This window comes from Pocillopora verrucosa, chromosome 3 (genome assembly GCF_036669915.1).
Source record: "Pocillopora verrucosa isolate sample1 chromosome 3, ASM3666991v2, whole genome shotgun sequence".
Lineage (NCBI taxonomy): Eukaryota > Metazoa > Cnidaria > Anthozoa > Scleractinia > Pocilloporidae > Pocillopora > Pocillopora verrucosa.
In genome coordinates this window covers 11,071,568-11,092,796 of record NC_089314.1, presented here as the reverse complement: position 1 = coordinate 11,092,796, position 21,229 = coordinate 11,071,568, and the positions used below count along the sequence as shown (strand labels likewise).

General features: G+C 38.0%; 4 long non-coding RNA genes across 4 annotated transcripts; all 4 read left to right on the top strand.

The window, feature by feature from the left end:
• Positions 1–10,045: 10,045 nt before the first annotated feature.
• On the top strand, positions 10,046–10,650 carry LOC136279959 (uncharacterized). Its single transcript, XR_010717082.1, has 2 exons — positions 10,046–10,231; positions 10,492–10,650. It is a non-coding gene; the product is annotated as an uncharacterized lncRNA (long non-coding RNA).
• A 973-nt stretch (positions 10,651–11,623) lies between these two features.
• Positions 11,624–12,250, top strand: LOC136279937 (uncharacterized). Its single transcript, XR_010717066.1, has 2 exons — positions 11,624–11,804; positions 12,065–12,250. It is a non-coding gene; the product is annotated as an uncharacterized lncRNA (long non-coding RNA).
• A 2,126-nt stretch (positions 12,251–14,376) lies between these two features.
• LOC136279935 (uncharacterized) lies at positions 14,377–15,189 on the top strand. Its single transcript, XR_010717065.1, has 2 exons — positions 14,377–14,591; positions 15,003–15,189. It is a non-coding gene; the product is annotated as an uncharacterized lncRNA (long non-coding RNA).
• A 2,473-nt stretch (positions 15,190–17,662) lies between these two features.
• LOC131797984 (uncharacterized) lies at positions 17,663–18,188 on the top strand. The gene is made up of 2 exons (XR_009341251.2): positions 17,663–17,858; positions 17,993–18,188. It is a non-coding gene; the product is annotated as an uncharacterized lncRNA (long non-coding RNA).
• Positions 18,189–21,229: the final 3,041 nt, after the last annotated feature.

Here is a 21,229-nt window from a genome sequence, read left to right as displayed (position 1 = left end):
ATGTTTATACCTCAACAGAATACAAATGTCGCTAAGAGTAATGTCATGTTCATATCTGATGTTTTGACAAATGTTTAAACTCTTTATACAAGTATGGTACACTCATCTAATGTATAACTCTTGAATCCACCGTTTCCAAAAGGATTTAAAAGTGTTCAAAGAAGAAACATGTTAATTGAAATTGGACTCATCATTAGCCTTGTTACTTTCTGATAATACAATCAATCGATCAGTCAATCAGTGTGTCTACAAGCTGTAAGCTCGCTCAAACACAAAAGAGAACCACTTCAAGGATCAAATGAAATAACATGTGACACTTCAATACCAGCAATAAGAACCTGGCTTTGCCTGAAGATAAAAATCTAAATGGTTCTCTTAACATTACAAGTAGCAAGATTAGATTCCTCTTTTTTTATCAGCTTAGCAAATGTGATTTCGTTTCTGCTGAGTATTAAGATCTATGAACAAAGTAAGCGAGTGCTTTAGAAATATTCATGGAAAGTTTGCAACTTTTCCCAGATGAAGCACTAAAATGGGAAACAAGTCCATGTGGTATTGCTGCTAACAATTAATGTTAACTGTCGGGGGCGGTTAGTAAGCCAAGAGTGCTGAACAGTTTTCGTGTTCCATTTAAAAAAAAAAAAAACTAAATGACTGAGTGTAAATGGAACCCACGCAAGAATATTCAGAATCATTGTAATTGATCAGGTGATTGTTGAGCTACGTGACTGCCAGTTGGTCGATGGTTATGTCATATCTTCAAAATAATCACCCGAGCCTGGTTATTAGAATCACGAAAAACTAGTCTTAAAAATGATCACCGCGCGAATTCTAATGTTTCTGAAGAATGAAATCCAAGAATTTTGTTGCTCTGACACTGATTACTTGAGTAATCAGCTAACACATTTATTTTCCTCAAGCTTAACAAAATTTGTCAAAAAATTCTCTTTATTTCTTCTTGTGGAAAATTCAACAAGATCCACTCCTCCATATGAATATTTGTGAATTAAGGGCAGCTTTACTCACAAATTTGGCAAATTACTTTCAAATGTTTAAAAACTAAGAAGTTTTCTTTGAGACAAGAAAAATTTGAATGAGATATATCCAAATTAATACTGAGAAAACTCCAAACATCAGACGAAGTGATTCGAGCAAGCCCATATTCCGAACACATTCGCGTCTTTCGTTCTGGGATTGTAGAGCTCATTGGATATGATCAATTCACATCTTCCCAGCCTAAGGAAAACATCCAATATGGTAAACTTTATGGTTAAAAGACCCATCTTTGTTTCCCATGATATATTATTTATTGTTATCTCAAGTGGCTCTTGTGTTCATTTCTGTCTTAAAGATCACTTCTCTCTCTTTTTTAATGGCACGTGTTGGCCAGCCTACGTTGTGCTATAATTCCTCTCCAACAAGAACAAAAGGATCTTCTGGAATACACAAAGCCATAAAGTAAATACTGCAATTGTTTTGGATACATGTGATCGCTATATATGATCGCCACTGTTGATTACACTTGGCCTCCATATGTTACAATTATCTATTGGCGCTTTTACTAGCAAAATTACTGATCACCAAACACTACGATCGCCCGAGTCTTTGATTCAAATCAAGGCGAAATAGCTCACTCCTTGCTTCAGCAAAAGGCTGGTAAAGTATGATAAAATGTGCAAAAACTAACTGAAGTTCGAAGGGTTTCTTACACTGACAAAAATCGATTTTGAGATTTGCACCATGCGTGTTACCTGATATTTACAAAAAGTCTCCCTCGATAGTGGCATGAAAAGCTTGTAAAATTTAATTCCTTTTTTGAATTGTCTTCGTTCTGTAACTTTGATTCCAGCAGTTTTCGATTATATCATGACTTCAATGCAAAGCGTTTTATTCTGACTGAGTCACCAATTGCAAAAACTTATCCACTCCCTGACGTTTTATTTTTCATTTATTTTCAATCTCATTTCATCTTCTTTCACTCGCATCAAATCATTACACGAAACATTGAAACTAGTAATAATCGAATAATTTAATGCAATCGGTTTCTATTCTAACACTCACTAATAACTCTGTCGTTTTCTGTTTCCCGATGCTCAGTGAAATTTTTCCCCTCACTGGTGTTTCTGAAAGACAATGATAGTTTCGGGCATGATGCTTATTGTTGTCGCGAAATTTATTTGTTGTAGTGAAAAAATATGATACGTAATAACAATGGGTTTTTCCCCAATTAGCGTTTTTTTTTATTGGACGAGATTACGTGCGCGATAACAAATATCTTCTTACCAGTTTTGATGTAAAGTATTGCTGTGTTTTTCACACCTTGTTTGTATTTTTACTCGCCTTGCAGGCTCGTCAAACTACGATACAACTTGCAAAGATACTTAGCGACACTGCACAAGCATGACGTCTCATAAGATGCATTCTTTCTGATTCCAAATTCACCCTCACCTATTTTCAATTATAACATAATCTGGCTTCAGGAACATTAACCAGGGTGATAATTAGCTGCTCTCTATTGACTGCTTTGCAAATTGTGGGTGTATTAAGGTGTCGAAAAGACTTTGATCACAAAAAAAGATTGTGCGGAAGTCGTTCAAGAACTTGTAAAAAAAACCGAACAAAGACACTTGCGTAATAACTTTTGTTGTTGTCACGTAACGTATGCGAGCTAGTGACACTCTTCGCCGAAATATCTTTTGCCGCAAGTAGTAGTTATTGTAAAGTGTTGTATAAGGCCTAGTTCAAACGTCGATCTTTACATGTACCGAACCTAATTTCAATTTGGGTCGACTCGAATAATTAAGAGCGGCAGTTGATTCAAACGTCGATCCGAATTTAGTCGATCCTAATTGCAAAACTGAACATAACTCTATTGTAGTCAGCGGTTAATGCCTACCAAAATGGCGGAAAAAAATGCGGGAAGCACAACTTGTGGAAATGAAGAGCTTGTTTTTCTTGCAAATGCGATTAAGGAGGGTAGAAAAAGGCGACTCAAGATGCAGTTAGCATTAAACAACCTTGCTGCCAGGAGAAGACGAGTTTTGAATTTGGCTTGCCTTCTATTATTGCTTATTTCAAACACCGAACATGGCATACAAAAGTACTCCTTACACGTAAGACAGGTATATTTTGTGGTTTTAAAACAAGAGGAGCACGAGCCTTCCTCCTTTCCCGCCATATTGTTTGAATGGTTCGAAGGCTTTCGCGCATGGCACGTAAGCGAACTTTCTTGAATTGTGGGTAAAACATAATTATTTTAACGTATGTATAATGTATGCATTAAGTTCGGTACATGTAAAGTACGACGTATGAATCAATGCCGATCTTTTACCGTTCTATCCGACTAGCCGAGTCGGATAGAACGGCACTGTCGATCTGAATACAAATCTGCCGATCCTAATTGATTCAAACGTCGATCATTACATGTACTTAATAGAAACGTTAGGTTCGGTACATGTAAAGATCTACGTTTGAACTAGGCCTAAGTCAGCAGCAGAGTGTTTCTTGGCACTCGAGTTCCGTAGCCGTTCCGAAGGATTTCGAGATAAGTTTAGCTTTAGATCCGATCCGAAGGGTCTCAGTAATAGTTTAGTGTTTATTTTTTGGTGTTTCGTCCTACCATCAGGAGTAAACGCCAATGTTGTAAGAGCCATATGCTTAATAGAGAAAACTCCTCATTCCCTCCCTGGAATTCAAGTTAAAGCTCATCCAACTTCTGCTGCTATTGCAGGTCATTACAGGAAACGCAGAGGCACACATTTAAGCTACAGTTTTCTCAGCCTCCCCCTCCCCCACGCACTTCCTGAATGAGTGCCCGGGACTCTCAAATGTACACTGGCTGATAGTCTTATCCATGTAGATTTTGCTGATAGCTGCCTTGACGGAGCCCTTCGTGCTTTCGGGCCTTATCAATAAAGGGCAAAATTACTGAGCGCTGATTGGTTGAGAGAGAGGGCATTTTTTCTTAATCGAGGGCATTTTTAGTAATCAAGAGAGGGCATGATTACCTGTTAATGATTGGCTAATCCGTTGCATAGCAACCGTTCGTTATCTTGAAATTTGTTAAAAATAGACTGCGCGCGTGATTTTCCTTCGTATAAATTTTGCCCTTTATTGATAAACAAGTAATCCCATGAGACCTCGTACTATTAAGGATTAATTGCACTTGAGTTTTCAAAATTTTCCAATTTGGAAAATTTTGGAAACTCTCGTGCAATTAATCCTTAATAGTACTTGGCCTCATGTGATTACATATACTAATCCGGCCCGATGAGAAGGAGAGAGAGAGTCCAAATCGGGGCGAGGAGGGGAGTGCAGAATGCTTGGTCACATCCGGATACTTTTTAAGGCCACCGGCGGTAAATTTGAACAGCCCTCCGAGAAAAGACAGCGAAACATGAGGAAAATGGCTATAAATCGCCTACTTAAGCGTACCCTTTTTTTTTATTTTAAACACAAACTACCAAAACTACTTGCCAGCATTTGGATTTTGTAGAAGATGCTTCAATAAACAAGTTCACACTAAAATTTGTTTTCTGCGATTTTTACAACTATTATGGAATATGCTTTGAAAAATGTCTATCGGGAGGGAAAATAAGCAGTCAATCAATAAAACCGTATTATAACTCACCCCACTCCCCTGGAATTTGTTCTAGGAACGTCAAACGCACTCTGACTGATAACTCTGTTCTGCTTTGGAAAATAAGACTGCCATTTTTCCCCATCACAAAATATATATATATATATATACATATATATATATAACCTCTGTTATGTCTAGAAATATGACCGGCAAAAGGTGTTCGTATGGCCGCTTATTTCAGTAGTTTAAGAACTTTCGGGCCAGCCGGGAGTTACATCGCCAGAAATCAAGGAAATTTCGAGCCCGCTAACAATTATCAGCGGTATATCGTATTACACTCCGGAACAATAGAATATCAAGAGAATTCAATATGGCGGCGATCCCGGCTCGATCTGCAAAAAAGAGTGTTTCGTACCATGACTTATACAATTTGAGCACCGCAGATCTTCTATTTGATGAAAAGAAAAAGAAAAGAAGACCTGCAAGTAAATCTTTGGGATTTTTCGAGGCAGAGCGATGACATGATGTCAGAATTTTGATTTGCTTTAATTTAATTTTCGCACTATGATTTCTGAATTTGCATTCAATGCCTGGCATATTTTTATTCCGAAAAGGACCTGAGAACTGATTTATTTCCCTGCAAGAACATAAACAAATATGACCGACGATTCGAAGATCAGCGTTGTTCGTGTTTAACTATTTCAGTCATAGTTTTCAACATGGCGTCTCGTCACTTACTCAACATGGAAAACAAGGGATATTCTGGCGCGTTGGGAACTTTTTTGATGGGAGGAAATGGCAATTTTACAGGATATTTGGACGCTTCAAACTCTGTAGCAGTCAATTCGATCGAGAGCAGTTGACTTTATTGATGCACTTTCCTGTAATAGGCGAGTGTTTGGGATGAAGAACGACGGATTTTCAAGAACTGTATGGCGACCTAGGTCAATGATCAATGACGAAAGAACTGGCTCGGGAAGTAAGTGGTTTTTATATATCGAGTCCCTGTGAGGTTTGATGAATAGCAGAATCAGTACTGAATATGTCTCGATCGAGAGCAGACGGGACCATGAGCTCCTGATTGTTATATTTTAGAAATTTTACAAATTTCCATACTATATTATTTGGACGCCATTATGGACGAAATGCGCAAGCGCGGCCGCCATCTTGTCGAATATTTCTGCCGATGATACTCGATTTTTTCAGCTTTGTTCGCGTGAAAGCCGACTAGGCTCCTCCAGGTATGCCTTTTTCCCTCACCTCAAGAAACTCTAATTGGAAAAACATGATTGTGACTGTTTAATTCCAGGATCACAAATAAGCGTTATAAGCATAGCCAGATACCTAGCGACACATTTTGCGTGTGGCAAAAACCGACGCAGACTCGTTGTCTGAAGGAAGGGGCCTTGGAAACTTGCATAAACTGAGGGGTAAAAGTGTTAACTCTAAGGCGACGTTCTATAACTGTGTTTGACCCAGATGAACTAACGGCGATTTATTGTTCTCAATTTCAGTGCCCTTAGGGATCAAATCTTCGTTACTGTGTGAAGCTTCATTTCGCCGTCTGTGTCAGCATAGTTAGGTAAGTGGACTGACGAAATTTCGAGGGTCGGCGCGGACCGGTTTTGTTTTCGAGTGGTATGCTTCCTGGCACGTTTTACGTGTCTAATGCAGATATAGGTAAAGAAGGGCGGGGAAACATGCATGCTTGCTTGTACTTGTCACTGCCGGACGAAGATCGCGTAAGCACTGAGGTTCAGCCTGACTTCATTTCATCGAATCATTTGATTACCAAAATCGTCAGTCATAATTGCTACTCATATAAACGTTGGAAAATTGCTATTATTACCAGAGTATTTGATTTTAAAGCTCTTTCTCTTTCTCTAAATTTGGCTGGCAGGGCAAGGATCTGTTTTCTTTTTATGACTTTAAGCGTCCTCTTTTGACGAAAACTTGCAAGTTGATAAGCAAGGCCAGTAATGCCATCTTGATAACAGTTACTTGAAGTCACGAATGGCTGTGACTGAATCCATTATTGATTTTGAGAGAAAGAAATACGATTGCTGCAGTCGCGTTCAAAGGATCATGGATCAGGTATCGTTTTTCAAGGTTAAAGTGATTGGTCCACTACATTAAGAACAAGAACACAGCATTACAATTCATGAAAGACAGGTGGTAAAATGAAGCCTGATTTGGTGTGAAAAAGGAGAAATATTGCACTAAATTGAGTGCAAAACATTTTGCGATATGCATGAACTGAAGAATTGTCATGGGAAACTGCCTATGTTTGCAAATCAAACAGAGATACTTTTTGTGTGCAAGAATTGGCGACGGAAGGTAAAGTCGATGTCTGATTATGGCGGGGATCTTTAGGTGATCAAGAGAGTGGTCTCTTACAGGAAAATGTAATCACTGAGGAGATATGGAGATAATAAAATACTAGGGAAGGAGGGGAAGCAAAATGAGAGAGATGACAACAGAGCGTGGACAAGAAGTGAAAAAAAGGATTGGAACTTCTAGGCATGCATTGGCATGTTGAAAAAAAATATGCTAGGTGTTCGCCAGTTAAATCCTGTGAAACATTCTGTAGATTTGGGATATCTTTATCATAGTTTGTATGGAGTAGCCCTAGAAAATCACAGAAGTTCAGAACTTGTCAATATATTTTTGCATATAAGTATCGCTGGTCACGCATGACTAACGCTTGTGCTAATGACGTCGCAACTGCTCGTTCTTTATTTGATGTCATTAAACGCCATGTCATAAGTATTAGTAGGGAAATATACGCAAAAATTCTTCGCCTTAATGATCATATAATTTAAAAACGTAAGACCTTTCACTCTAGAAAAAAACCGAAACAATTTGTAAACTAAAAATGAAGGTTTGTTTATTGGACAATTTTTTTCAGGTTTGATGGTCTAATACAGGCGTTATAAAGGAAGTGGTTTGTTTGTTTTTTCTACTCAGAAGTAGGAGTTGTACCTTATACATATCTCTTCGTTAATGTCCACGCAAAAAATATGTTTTTTTTTTTTATCTAAAAAAAATGGTTTGAATAGATTTACTCTAAAAACCTTACCCGAAAACTTGAATTTTATTTAGTGGTCGATACATTGAGCGCCTCTTGGATATTAAATATATTACAAATAGATAAAAAATCAAGCAAGTATAAGAAAAATGTAACCGTTCCCAACATCGGGTATAAAGCACTTGTATGCTTTTGAAAAGGCTCAGCCTAGGAGTGGATTTCGGGAGTCATGCGATAAAAGTCTAGCTGGGTTGCGACCGTCGAGAACAAGCCACTTCCCAGTTCTCGCGGTTCAGTGATCTGGTGACGAAATTACGGCGCAAGGACAAGGATAGGTGCGAAGTCGTCCTCACCGATAAAAAGAATAAAGTGTACCGGTGGTGAAAATGAGATAAAATTTCTCGAAATCCAGGATTGGAGAGTGAAAATTATTTGCGGGAGAGAGGCATTCAGCTAAATAATGGCGGCAAAGGAAAGAAAAAAGCAGAACTGTTCGATATATGCAAGACAGCTGCAGCAAGGAAGCAGATTCAACCAGCCGATCTGCTGAAGATCGCAAAAGCTGATGGAGGAGAAATTACAATCAAGTGAAGCCAAATTTCTACTTCCTAAAATGTTTGGGACTTGGATGCACAACTTCTATAACTTTCCAAAGTTCTCGTTCGGCGTTCGCATGCAGCCTGGCCAAGCCTGGCCTCGCTTTCTTCTCTGTCATCATTTACTCGTTGTTTTTTCTTGCTGATTCGATCTTGGCAAGGGCTTATTGTAATTTGCGAAACGATCTAAACGAAACGAATTGGAAATCTTTTACTTTTGAAATGAACTCAAAATCTGTAATAAGCAAAATGGAAAGCTATATTTGTGAAATGAAAATCTGTAATTTGCGAAAGGAGGATTCATGTTGTAAACTCCACCAGCCGGAAGGATGAATCGGTCAGTTCGTCACTAGCGTAGATTGCAACCACAACTTAGCATATAATATCAACTATAATTAACGTTTGAACCCCAGGCTAAAATTTCTTCCGATTTCTTTCCATCTCTGAAGATTTTTGTTGTAAAAAAAAAAGGAAACGGCATGAGATAGCTGCCATGGTTTCCTGCTGAGCTTCAGGAATGCGTGACGCTTCCAGGTTAAGTAAAGTGTCATGTCACGCATTTGAATTATTCATCGTAAATGTTCAAGTGAATATTTCGCAAAGTACACCCCGAAGATTTTCATTTCGCACTTTCCGTAATTGTTATTATTTCAAGGTTTCGTATGAAATCCACACTGGTAGTGAAATGACCGATTCATCCTTCCGGCTGGTAGCTCAGTTTTCTGCACTTCTTGTGTAGTTAATTACAGATATACAGATTTTGAGTTCATTCACAAATAACTGATTTCAATTTCGTTTCGCAAACTACAGTGAGCCCTCGCTACGATTAAGCAAGAAATAAACAATGGTTATATGTTGACATCAAAAACAACTTAGGCAAAGGTGCGTGTGGACGCCGAACGAGAGCTCTGGAATGTTAGAAAAGAGGTACGTCCAAGCATTCAAAATTATTGGGACTGGAAATTTGCTCTCGCTTGTTTGTAATTTCTCTTCCTTCAGTTTTTTTTTTTGTTTTTTTTGCGGTCTTTGGCAGAAGAGGCAATTTTCAGTGATCTGCCTCAGTGAGGCAATCTTTTTGCATCAATCGAAAGGTTCTACTTAGTTTTTTCCTCTGTCGCCATCACTTCCCCGAATACCTTTCTCACAAATAATTTTTCACTGTCCCACATTTTTCGCTTATTTTCTCAACCACGGCACTGTATTCTTTATACCGATGAGAGCGACTTCGCACCTAACCTCGTCCTTGCGCCGTAATTTGGTACCAGATCACTGAAACGCAAGAACTCGGAAGTGGCCCATTTAAAGTTTAAACATATCTGAAGCCTCCTAACGACGTCATTCCTAACAAATTACATCGTGACGGCCCCCTGCGTCTACCCGTCCTTGATCCTTGTTTCCTGTCCTTGTTACACATTTATTAGTATTTTTACCTTTCTCCAAAATCATAATATGCACCTGCCTTAACTTCTAATAATTCATGTGAGCATTTTAACTCAAAAGGCATTTTTGTATCCTCAAAAACAATGAATGTGTCTCAAATATTTTTGAAATAATTTGTGGCTAACAAAAAGGAAAATTTGCTCTTGCTTTGACCTCCTGTAAAAATGGGATAATAAACCGACGAGAAGACTGAATTTGTTTTCATTTCACACACATTCTTCCAAGTACCTTTTAAAGTTCGGCAAGATGAATTAGTTCAGCTTGTAAAAAAAATAGATCCATTATTAACCTAAGTGGACAATGGCTTCTTCAGGTGATTTTTGCCGTGAAGTGTTTAACTTAACATCCTTCACATAACTACTAATTGCTTGCAAAGGAATATAAAAACCTACAGCTTGCAATAGACTATACCCCTGGCAGTTCTGGGCCTGAAAGCGACACGTCGAAGACAACATTAAAAAGGAAATGAAGATCCAGGCTTTTTTGTTCATCACTTCGCTTTTGCTGTTGGCGTCCTTTGTTGAACACAAGGTGAAGGCTTTCGGCACTTCTTTTCCTCCTGGACGAAGACAATTGTCATCAGAGGTTTGTTATTTCCGATAGAGGAAATTCCCTTAATGAAATATTTTTTGCCTGACCTTTTCATGAGCTTGTGGGGATTAAAGTCCTGGTTTCGTTTGTATATTATCAGTTCAATTAAAATCTTTTCTATGTTGCTTGAACTCGTCGATTGGCATTTAATCAATCCTCAGCAAGCTTCACTCTTTGTTAGTCTCTATTTTACATTTGTGGGCTTTTCATTTTCATCGATTAAAACTGGAAATTTCTTAATTTTTCTCCTCCAGTTTGAGGTGACATCGAGGAGTATATGTGACGCAGCTAGGAGTTTGGATTGTGCCGGAATGAAGACGAACGACTGACATGTGTGAAGTCTCTATGGGAAAACGCCGGCTAAGAAACAAACAAAAGTAAAAGAAATTAAACGTATTACGAGAACTTTTAAATGTGTTTTATTTCGTTTCTGCTACTTGCGGTTGCAGCTCAGTCTTGCGATGTCATTTCACTACCTGACTAACACCTGTGGTCATCGCTGATTTAACCTTCATTCACAGACCTGATTCATTAGCATGCCCGCCCGTTTTTTTTAATTTTAAAATCACCTCTACCCGAGCCTGGTGAATTCCTTTCGTGCATTTGTTGGAGAGTATTTAAATTGAGTGTTGTTATACAAAAGGCCATCGGGCAAGGAATAGGCCAACTGCAATTAATAAAACAAAAACTAGAAAACTTTCTCAACCGCGACAAACGCACTTTTCTAAGTCGTGATCAAGTACAGAGAGCAGCTTTGGCTGAAGAGGTTCTCAAATATCCAAAGTAGGTTCCGTGATATTTTAATCCATCTTGTTTGAGCCTCCGCCGATTACGGTGGCTTTATGAAAACGATAAAGAGTAAAGCGTGGCTTTTGTGTATTTCATACTTCACTAAGATTTTAAGGACATTTCAGTCCTTTATACAGCTACGTTTGCTGTATGAGCACCTCGAATAAGAAATGAATTAACCACACATGTATGTCCTTTAGTTTGACAAAGTGCTACTTTTGTTGACCTCAATTGGGCTGATTGGGGTTCTCATGCCTTGGCTTCGCTTGGTAACAATAGTGGGACTCAACTGTTCCCTAAGTGAACACGAACTCTATTGTGATTTAGCTTTTCGATTTGCATCAGGAAGTTTGAGTGTGCTCGAGTAAAGGCGGTGCTCGTCAGGTAGGATTGCTGACCAATCAATTCATTCTTACAAGTGCCCTTTCAAGTTCGGTCAAGTACATGACTATAACTAAAAACAAAAAAGATTAACATACAACCTGGGTGGAAAATGACTTCTTCAGGCGATTTTTGTCGTTAAGTGTTTCACTTAATATCCTTCACATGACTACTAATTGCCAGCAGAGGTGTATAAAACCCACAGTTTGCCAAAGGTTGTATCTCTAACACTCGTGGGCCTGAGAGCGGATGCGTTGAAGATAACATTGGGAAGGAAATGAAGATCCAGGGATTTTTGTTAATCGCTACCCTTTTGCTGTTTACTTCTTTCGTTCAGGACAAAGTGGAGGCTTTCTGTGGTGGTTGTCCTCCTGGACGTAGGCAATTGTCGTCAAAGGTCAGTCTACTTCCGATGAAATGATTTTTGTTGAAGTCTTTTTTTCCACTTTCCTGACCTATTCATGCAGGGATTTGAGTCCTGGTTTTCGCTTATCATTTAAATGCAAAAACTATAGCCTATGTTGCTTCAATTCCTCAATTGATATTCAATCCTTCCTATCCTTAGCCTTACTTTTTCTCTGTTAGTCTTGAATTCCATTTGCAGTCTTTTTATTTTTATTGACTACAACCAATGCTCACTTTATTTTTCACCTCTAGTTTGAGCTGAGAGCCAGGAGTGTCTGTGAAGCGGCTAGGAACCTGGGTTGTGCCAAGATGAAGTTGGACGGCTGACACATGAGAAATCGAAAAGAAAAAACCTAAGAAACTATTAATAACGAAAGACAATACATGTAAGCGCATTACAAAAACAGTATGAATAAATGACCAGGGGAAGTTAAGTGAGTTAATCATAATTTTTGATTTGTTTCATTTTCGTTCTGCTACCTGCGGCTGTAGCTCAGTCTTGTGATATATTATTTCATCATATGACCAACACCCATGACCCTCGTTAAAATATCCTTATGTATACTTTATATGACGGATCCATTTGTGTATGGGCCTGTTTTATGAAATCACCTTTACATGGGCCTGGTGAATAGATGTCCAAGCATTTACCCATAGGGCATTTAAATGGCTTATTTCGAAGCCAAAACCAAAATCAAAACAAAGGCCCTTCAGGCAAGGAAATATTTTATAGGAAGCCAATCAAAAGTCGAGATAAAAGCAAGAAACTACCCCAAGCACAGGAAAACTCAACAAGCAAAGTCTTGATCGTGTGAATAGTTTCGTGTCTGCTTTCGTAGAAGGGTAGCTATGGATTTCGTCCAAACTCATCAATTTACTATTAAGAAACCGTTGAAAACTACCTTAAAATATCGGTTCAATCGATCCGCAATTAGTATACCACCAATGAACCATAACGCTGATAGCACAGATACTAAAAGACTTGAAAGATTTTCCGGTCTTGATTATTTCATAAACAATTTCAACTACTTTAAAGAAAATGCACCAAAAAGGGAAAATGGAAAAACTACAATTTAAGCCGGTACTGCGATACATTATTCTCTCAATCGACCAAAGAGTGTTCAATGATATTTCTAACGTCATGAATCTATCCCGTTTATACCCCCGCCAATTACGCAAGCTTGACTTAAATGATTAACATTAAGACGTGGCTTTTGTGCATTAGTTAAAAATTTTAAATATCCTTACACCAATTATATACTTACGTTTATTTTTCTGTATGAGTGACTGGAAGAACAAACAATTTTGCCACGTATGTCCTTTAGTTTGACAATATCCCACAAATGTTGATGTCTTAAGGGCTTACTGGGGCTATTATGCCTCGGCTTCCCTTAGTAACAATAGTGGGGCTCAACTGATCCTTGAGTGAACATAAGCTCTTTTGTGGTTTAGCTTTTCGATTTGTACGGGGAAGTTTAAGGGTGCTTGCGTAGATGCAATACTTTTCAGACAGGAATTGTGTGGTGCGTGAGGGTCACTGTTAGCTTTATATTAATGAAATGTCATTAGAGACATGAAAGTCAGCTAAAGAATAACCAAATAAACATGTCAAAGCCTCATACGGCAAATTGTTGAATTGGCTATTGGCTTACAAAAACTGAAATACTAATTGAGTTTCAATTCTGTGGGAAATGATTTTTCGACGATTTCTTTCTACTATTCATATGAAGAAGGGAGAGGTTAAATCTTTTTTCAGATTTTCAATTCATTCATGTTGTCCAACCTATTGCAAGCGACCATTTTTTAGGCCATGACTCTGTTGTAGCTTTGAGTCTTCCCAACCACTGTCTTGGTGATTTTAGTCGTACAAAAAAGATTTGTAAGGGGTAATTTGGAGGAGCTGTGTCTTACTTAGATGTTCAAGTAGGAGAGTGGCCACTAAAGGAATATCCCCTTAACAGACTTCCGTACTCGTTAAAAAATCAAATTCTATTTAGGTATCGATAATTTTAGTCCTTCTTTATTGAATGGAATTGGATTATTTCGGCATGAACACAAGGGTAATAGAGAGTGAATCGTTAAAACTCTTAAATGTTGGGAAGCAGAGCAGATGGATGGTGTTTAATGACTGAGGCACAACGGAGGGATTGAACTGAAGACTAATGGTTGAACTCGAAACCACAAAACAGCAAATCCATTTGGCTGGCAGCGTGGGCAAATCGAATCTGATCCCAAGCCTCTTAGCGGCTTCGCCCCCAACAATGGCATCATCTAGACCTGCTGAATTCATCATTTATATTTTAATACTATCTCCCCTCTCCGGAAAATACATTAAAAGCCCACTTGGTTTAAATTTATGTAAAATGGGCCAACAGTCCCTCCAAGTGCTCTTAAAACTTCAGCCAATTAGATGTTTAAAGACCAAAAATTTAGCTAAATTAGTAGCTCAACTGCATAATGGCCCTCTTGAGGGGTAGTTTTCTCGAATTACTTTACCTAACATCCTTCAAATGACCGACTGCTGCTCGAGGTCTATATATATTTATATATTTAGACCCAAAGATCTAAGTCTTTGAGAGAGTCTATGTTTGGAAACAGTGGGACAGTGGGCTTGTCTGCAACGGAAGGTTAAGAGATTGATTGAGTAAAAGTAAAAAAGATGAAGGTTGAGGGTTTTTTGTTCTTCGCTGCCTTGCTGATACTAACGACTTTTGTTAAAAACGAGGTTGAGGCCTTCGGTGCGGGTTTACCTCCGGGAAGAAGAGAACTGTCCGCAAAGGTTAGTAAAGTTGGAAAAGTTCAATTACTGAAATGTTTCGCATGAGCCTGAACATTTTCCTAGCCCCTTTTAAAATATAAATCGTCTTTTAACTTAATAATTTTTTTTTCTGATTTCCAGATATTGAATTTCTTGGTCACATCGATGCGTCATGATAGACCAATTAGTTCACGTTACTCAAAACGAACTTGCACACAGGATAATTTAAGCCCCTTTTTCCAGACTTAAAGGAGATTCCTATTCTTTTTTCCTAATAATACTTTCTGCGGGAGTTTCGCCGAATTTCAGTGTAGGTCAAGGGTTTTAACTTTGAAAAATTTAGTCTGAGATTCTCAAACTTACAATTAAGTCAACAAAATGCCTAAAACTGTTACATTATCCCATTATTAAGAATCAGTTTCCTTTCTTTAGGGTGAGATGACACCCAGAAATATTTGCGAGGCTGCCAGAATGTTGAATTGCGCAGGAATGAAGATAAACGACCCACAATGAAATACCCATAGAAGATGCAGACGCATGTTGAGCAACCATCCACGACCAAAGAAGAATCAAGAAATTACGAAAACCTGCTGAATAAAAAGACCTATTGAAAAATTGATGAATTGTTGGTGTTGTTTTGTCGTGTTGTTTGTGCTTGTAGCCTCTGGAATTAGTGCCACATTCTAGATGATCTATAACAGCACATTTCAAATTTCCATCTGAAAGATTCGAGAACGATAATTAGCGATTCATGACTAACAAACTTTCCATCACTGATATAATTTCAGAAACTGGTCTGGATAAATCTGGTCCGTTCCCAATTGCACCTTTAATAAAAGGCTCGAGTTATAAATTCGGCCTTCTCCAAAACCTTTACCCTACGAAGAGCTACCGAGTTGCTGAAGACCTTATGGTTTTTAAGTCTTCATAAATTCGAAACGAATGGGTAAAATCTTCCACTTTGATGCAACAATCTACAAGTGTTAACTATTTCCAGGAGGGCTGGCAAACCATTTCATTTTATCAATTGATTGGAAAGCCAGAACCTTCTGAAGCAAACAAAGTTCTTTTAATGCCGCTTTGAGTTTGACTTTTTTTGTTCGCGACACTTTGTTGAAAGGGTATGTGACTTCATTATTAGCTTTACTGGCAAAATGACATGACCTGAAACCATAAGCAGATGACTAAGAGCATAACTATATTGGAAGGCTCAAAGAAGACGAAATATGACGTACAAAATGTCACTTTCCATATTAGATTTATTTTCCCGATTTAAATCTTTGGCTTTTGGAACAGACCACCCTCGTTTCAACCGCCTTCCGTTTCTTGGTTTCGTTTCATTTCTTTAGCCGCGCTTATTTTGTTTTTTCCTGTTAACAATTTTTTTGGAAAGTCTAACAAAGTGTTTTGATGTACGCTCTTAACACCGGATGTTCTTGTTCACTTCTCCTTCGTTTCGTGCATAAGCCATCGTGCTTGTAATGAAATCGATGGGGCTAACGTTCCTTGAGGTTTACTCAATGCTAAATAATATATCTCTGATTACCTTTCCTTAAATTATTTGATCCTATTACGCCTGAAAAGAAAAGCAAAAAGATCACCTGATTTGAATTATAATTCTACAGAACCATGAGTGAGCTGGCAGGATTACCTGATATTCACCTTTCCGAGTGTACATTAAACTTGGTAAAAACTAATGGACATAAAACTTAATTTCAAGGGGATAATTTCGATCACGTTTTTTTAGGGAAGGGTTGAATTTGACAGTGTTCACAGAAGCTCAAACATAAGGTTGTGAAAAAGCGGATCAAAAATGATGATGCAGATATTTCAGTCCGCTGCTACTTTGCCACAACTCGCACCCTTTGTTCAAGATGCAGTACTTTGCCATTGAATTGAAAGTACGGTCGGAAAGGTTTGCATTATCATGAAAAAACAAAGCTGTTTATGAAATTCGCCGTCACGTCAGACTTAATTTTTTTAATTGTCCATTTTGAGATACCCAGTTATAAAAATAACTAATAAAAAGCCGCGATTGGTAACAAACGCAATTGCGCGATCCTAACCTCAGAAGTAAATTTTTTTCTTTAAACATAAATGGTCGCTTGGAGTCTGATCTCGACAACAGAGCCGATTTCCAAGAATTAAAAAAAATTCCCTTTTCAGATGAGACCTTGTACCACTAATGGCTACCATATTAGTTGGATGGCTTCATCATAATACTGAAGGGGTTGAAAAGTCTTATGTTTATTGTTTGTTCGGTACGCTAGTTAGATCTCTTATTCAATAAAGATACGAAAACTGTAGATTTTTTTTCGGTAAGTTGAGTGTTTTCTATGGGATGCATTTGCAACGAGTTTTTTCTTGAGAGTTTATTACATCTTGACAGTATTTGGTTATCTCTCGGATAGAAGTAGCTTTAGTAAAGGCACTGATATCCCATTTCAAATGCTCGCTTTCAATATCTCTCCTAAAAGACAAATGACAATATATCTACTTGGGAAAACAATACCGAACTATTGACTGTAGAAAGGATCATCACTTTTAGAACCAGGTGATGAAGTGTTTTTCAAAATGACTGTACTAATGGCTTACAAAGGTGCTAAAGAAAAAGAGACGCTAAACAATAAAACTTTGTGACGTTTCTCAAAAGCTTTAGGACTCAGCCATGTCTTTTAGAAGGCCTTCGCCATCCGTCGAAGAGTGTTCTAAGGCAGAAAAGAATGGGGGAGGAGAGGCTGCTGTGCTTCCCCACATAAGACTAAAAAGATCGGAGTTTAGTCCGGCTTACCTCAATGTTGAACATCAAATTCCAATACATCAGTATTTTAGGAATATTCCAGGTAAAAGTGTAAAAAAAAAGAAGAAAAAGAAAATTATGTACTACATTTATGATAGCGCTTCAGAGTTTCAGTTTCCAGTGTCTAATTTCGTATGAATCATTAAACCACTGTAAGTCTTTTTCAAGTAGATAATGGCTTCGAACCCTACAAGGCAGTGAGGATTATTTAACGTAAAATGGTTTAATTTGATATTGGGCAGAGACTGATTACTGACAGGAAACTATATAAATATATGTGCATACGTTTATATCGTAACAGTGCAGAGGCGTGGAGCTGCAGGCTTGGTAACAGACTTGTGAAACAAAGAAAGACAGTTAAAAAAATGAAGGTCCAAATGTTTCTGATGATTTCTATCTTGCTGATGTTTACTGGCGTTGTTCAACATTCAGTGGAGGCCTTCAACGGAGTTTTTCATCCGGGTAGAAGACAGCTTTCTTCCACAGAGGTTTGTAGCTTTCTTCTCAAGGAAATGCAGTAAAACTCGATCGAACTTGAGATTGTTTGCAGCACAGATCCTAATTGATTTCAATTCCACATTATAGCAGATCACTATATTCCCTTCCTTTTCGTTTTCTTTAGTTTGAGATGAAAACCAGGAGTATCTGTGAAGCGGCCAGAAAGTTGGACTGTGCGGGAGTGAAAATGGACGTCTAACCCGTGAAACTGAAGCCATCTATCAGAAAAAACTTTTAAGTAATCAGCTATGATAAAATAAACACTTAAAAACCTTTGTAAGTTTATGAATAAAGAAACACCACTGATGAAAATCTAACAATGATTGGTGCGTATATTTCGTTTGAGTTCTTGACATATAGCTTTACCTCATTACTGTGATATATTTGTTCATTTGTGACAAAAATCAAGGGTCATTGCTGAAAAAACGACACTCTGCTCGATATAACCCTGATAGCACACAGGCCTGTTTAATACCGAATCAATAGACCTTTTATCTCCCCTTTAACATTGCTCATCCCATCTGAAAACTTTGATAATAACCCGCAAACCGTTGGAAGTTTTCTTTAAGCTTAATAAAAGTTCGACTACAGACACAGTTACTTCGAGAACCTTCAGCAACCCGATTGCATGCCCATCAAATCGATGGAACCAGAACGCGTGGTAATGTCACGAACATGCAATCATGTTCAAACGCGTGGCTTAGTCTTTGGGATCTCAAAACGCAGTCATTGTTATAATTTCATGTAAACCTTTTGATGGCAGAGTGTCAAGTTTTATAGTTTTTGAAGCTTATTTGTCCTGTAGCAAACCTTTTTTCGCGTGACCAGAGTAAGGAAAAAGGCCAATAAGGACTGAGGTACAAAAAGCTAAAGTTAATTCTCACCAAAATGAAGGAAAACTTTTTTAATTGAGCACAAAAAAGCTTAAGTGGCCAATTTCTTAAGAATTTCAGGATTTATCTGTCTGATCAGTTGCGAAGCTAACGCGAGTGTCTACTTTAATAGCAAAGTAATGTAAAGCAAAATAATTACGATTACGAATATTGACATATTGGTTTCACTTTCAATTTCAAATTTTGTTACCCTGAAATAAGGTTTTCCTCCATTACGATACATGCCACACTAAAAACCACCAAAACAAAGTTAACACATTGTGTTTCTTGGAGCAAATAACTTAACAAATTAAGTTTGCGACTGTTGTTAATTCTCTTATTGTGAACTGTTCGAGTTGCCCCATATTTCCCTTGAAGAGTTTTGATAATCAGCATATGATCGATTGAGAAGCACATGGAGGAGATCATTTTCTGAGATAAAAACTGCAATTGTCTGCAGTTAATCTAACTTATAATCAGACTGTAGTAAAAAAAATCTCATGATTTCAAGACTCCAACTCTTGTTGTCTGCTTTGGTAGGAAGAAGGGTCGATTATGTAGTTGACAACTTCTGAGGTAGATTTAGAAGGTGGAGCGTTGCTGAAACCCAGCCGTACAGTTTTTGTATTTTTGTCAAGATAGTGATTCAGCCACTGGTGATTCTGGTGGTTTTAAATTCTGGCCTTGCGTGCGGAAAATGTTTTTATCTGTTTTGCAATACGGAAGGACATATTTTGTCTCGTTTTCAAAACCCGTTTTCAAATTTATCCAGTGTGATGTTGCAGCAGCCTAACTTGCCATCACTGGTTTAGCAACAATATAGCGCCATAAGGTTTACTTAAGCATATCATTAACAAGAGCACTAAAATCAAAATACAATTTTCCAAGCTAATTTTTAATTTTTGTGTCAAAAAGGCTTAACCACTCTTTTCTTTAAAGTGCCTATGACACGATTTTTTTTTTACGTTAATATTTAGCTTATCATATGTACAAACCAATTCCGATAGAAGAAAGATTTCAAAAAACTTAAAACTCGGTTTTTTCGGGCCCTAAAGTGCTCTTATTTTGTCTTAAAAGTGTCCCGTGAACTGGTTGACACTTACAAATCTCTCACATTTCTTGTAATTTTGTATCGGTCAGCGTTGAAATACTCTTGAAACAATGTCCAATAGCGATGTACACCTACCTTCCACAAGCTCTGCCGAAAGTTTTGGTACATCGTACTTAAATAGTAAAGAAGAAATGGAAGTTGTGAGTACGGTTTTACTCTACGAAGGAGAACCGCGTGCATCAAACGAAGATTTCGACTAAGACTGTTTCTTGCGTGCGGTGTTCGGGTCAAGATTGGAACAAAAAACTTCCGATACTGAATATTTAGTTAGTTGCATTTGTGTTTTGTTTTCTATGGCGAAATCTATGTTAAGAATGGGTAGCTGTGTTCATTTTTGTTGACATAACATTTTATTCTTTGGCACTAAGTGAAGCGAAGGTTCCCCTTAGTCAGTGCTCTAGAGTTTCGTTGCTGTACAATGATTCCCTTTACAAACCACAAGTTAACTTTTGACGAAAGAATCGGTACGATAATTTTGTGCCGAGAAGTCATCGGGCGGTCTCACTGCAAGTTGCTCCTTTCCTCAAAGATTGCGAGTCGTCGAGCCGGTCAAACGGAAAGCGAGTGAGTTTATCTGATTCAAGTTAACCTCAAATAGAGATTTTAATGGAGAAACTTTCTTTAGTTTAAGTGCAGCATTGCCATATGACCCATTTCGTTCGATGGCAAATAACTGACACCAGTATTGTAAATTAACTACTCGTATACGGCAACTTTCAAACAGTGCTTGGATTCGCTGCCATCTAATTCAATAAATTTTTTTTTTTTTATATTTATCTCGTTGCAATGCTGTTATCACATTGACATTCCTACTGTTGCTACTTTAAGTTTCTTGAGGGCAGGGGAGAATTGATGGCTCGTGGGATGTATTTTCGGAAACTTAGGTTAGGAGAATACACGACCCCTTCAAGCTTTTGTTTGTGCCAGTATCCGCCAGAGGTTTCGCACTGATCACGCAACAGGATATCGGTCTGTTCAGGAAAGGGCTTAAACTTTATCACAAATTATGTATATCTGGTAACAAAATACGATGGAAACCACAATTAGTAGGATTTTCATACGAAAAGAAAAGTGCAAATGTAGTCATGTGGAAAGACAAGGAGTATGAGTACATCTCAAGCGCGTGAAATAAACCCAAGGATAGGGATAAGGAGCTCACCATTCTTCGCTTGCGACATGTCGGCCGAAAATAATGTTGAGCAATCGTTTACGGTGTGGAAACAGGCTCCTTAATCAGCATTCTTTAAAGCTGAATTCTTTGGTTATCTTCCCCTGATTTGTCTCGTTAGAAATAATCGATCTAAGTGCCTAGCGAGTTCTCCTTGACCATTTTTTTTTTTGCATTAAAAGTACGATTTGGCGGCCAAAAAAGTGTCCC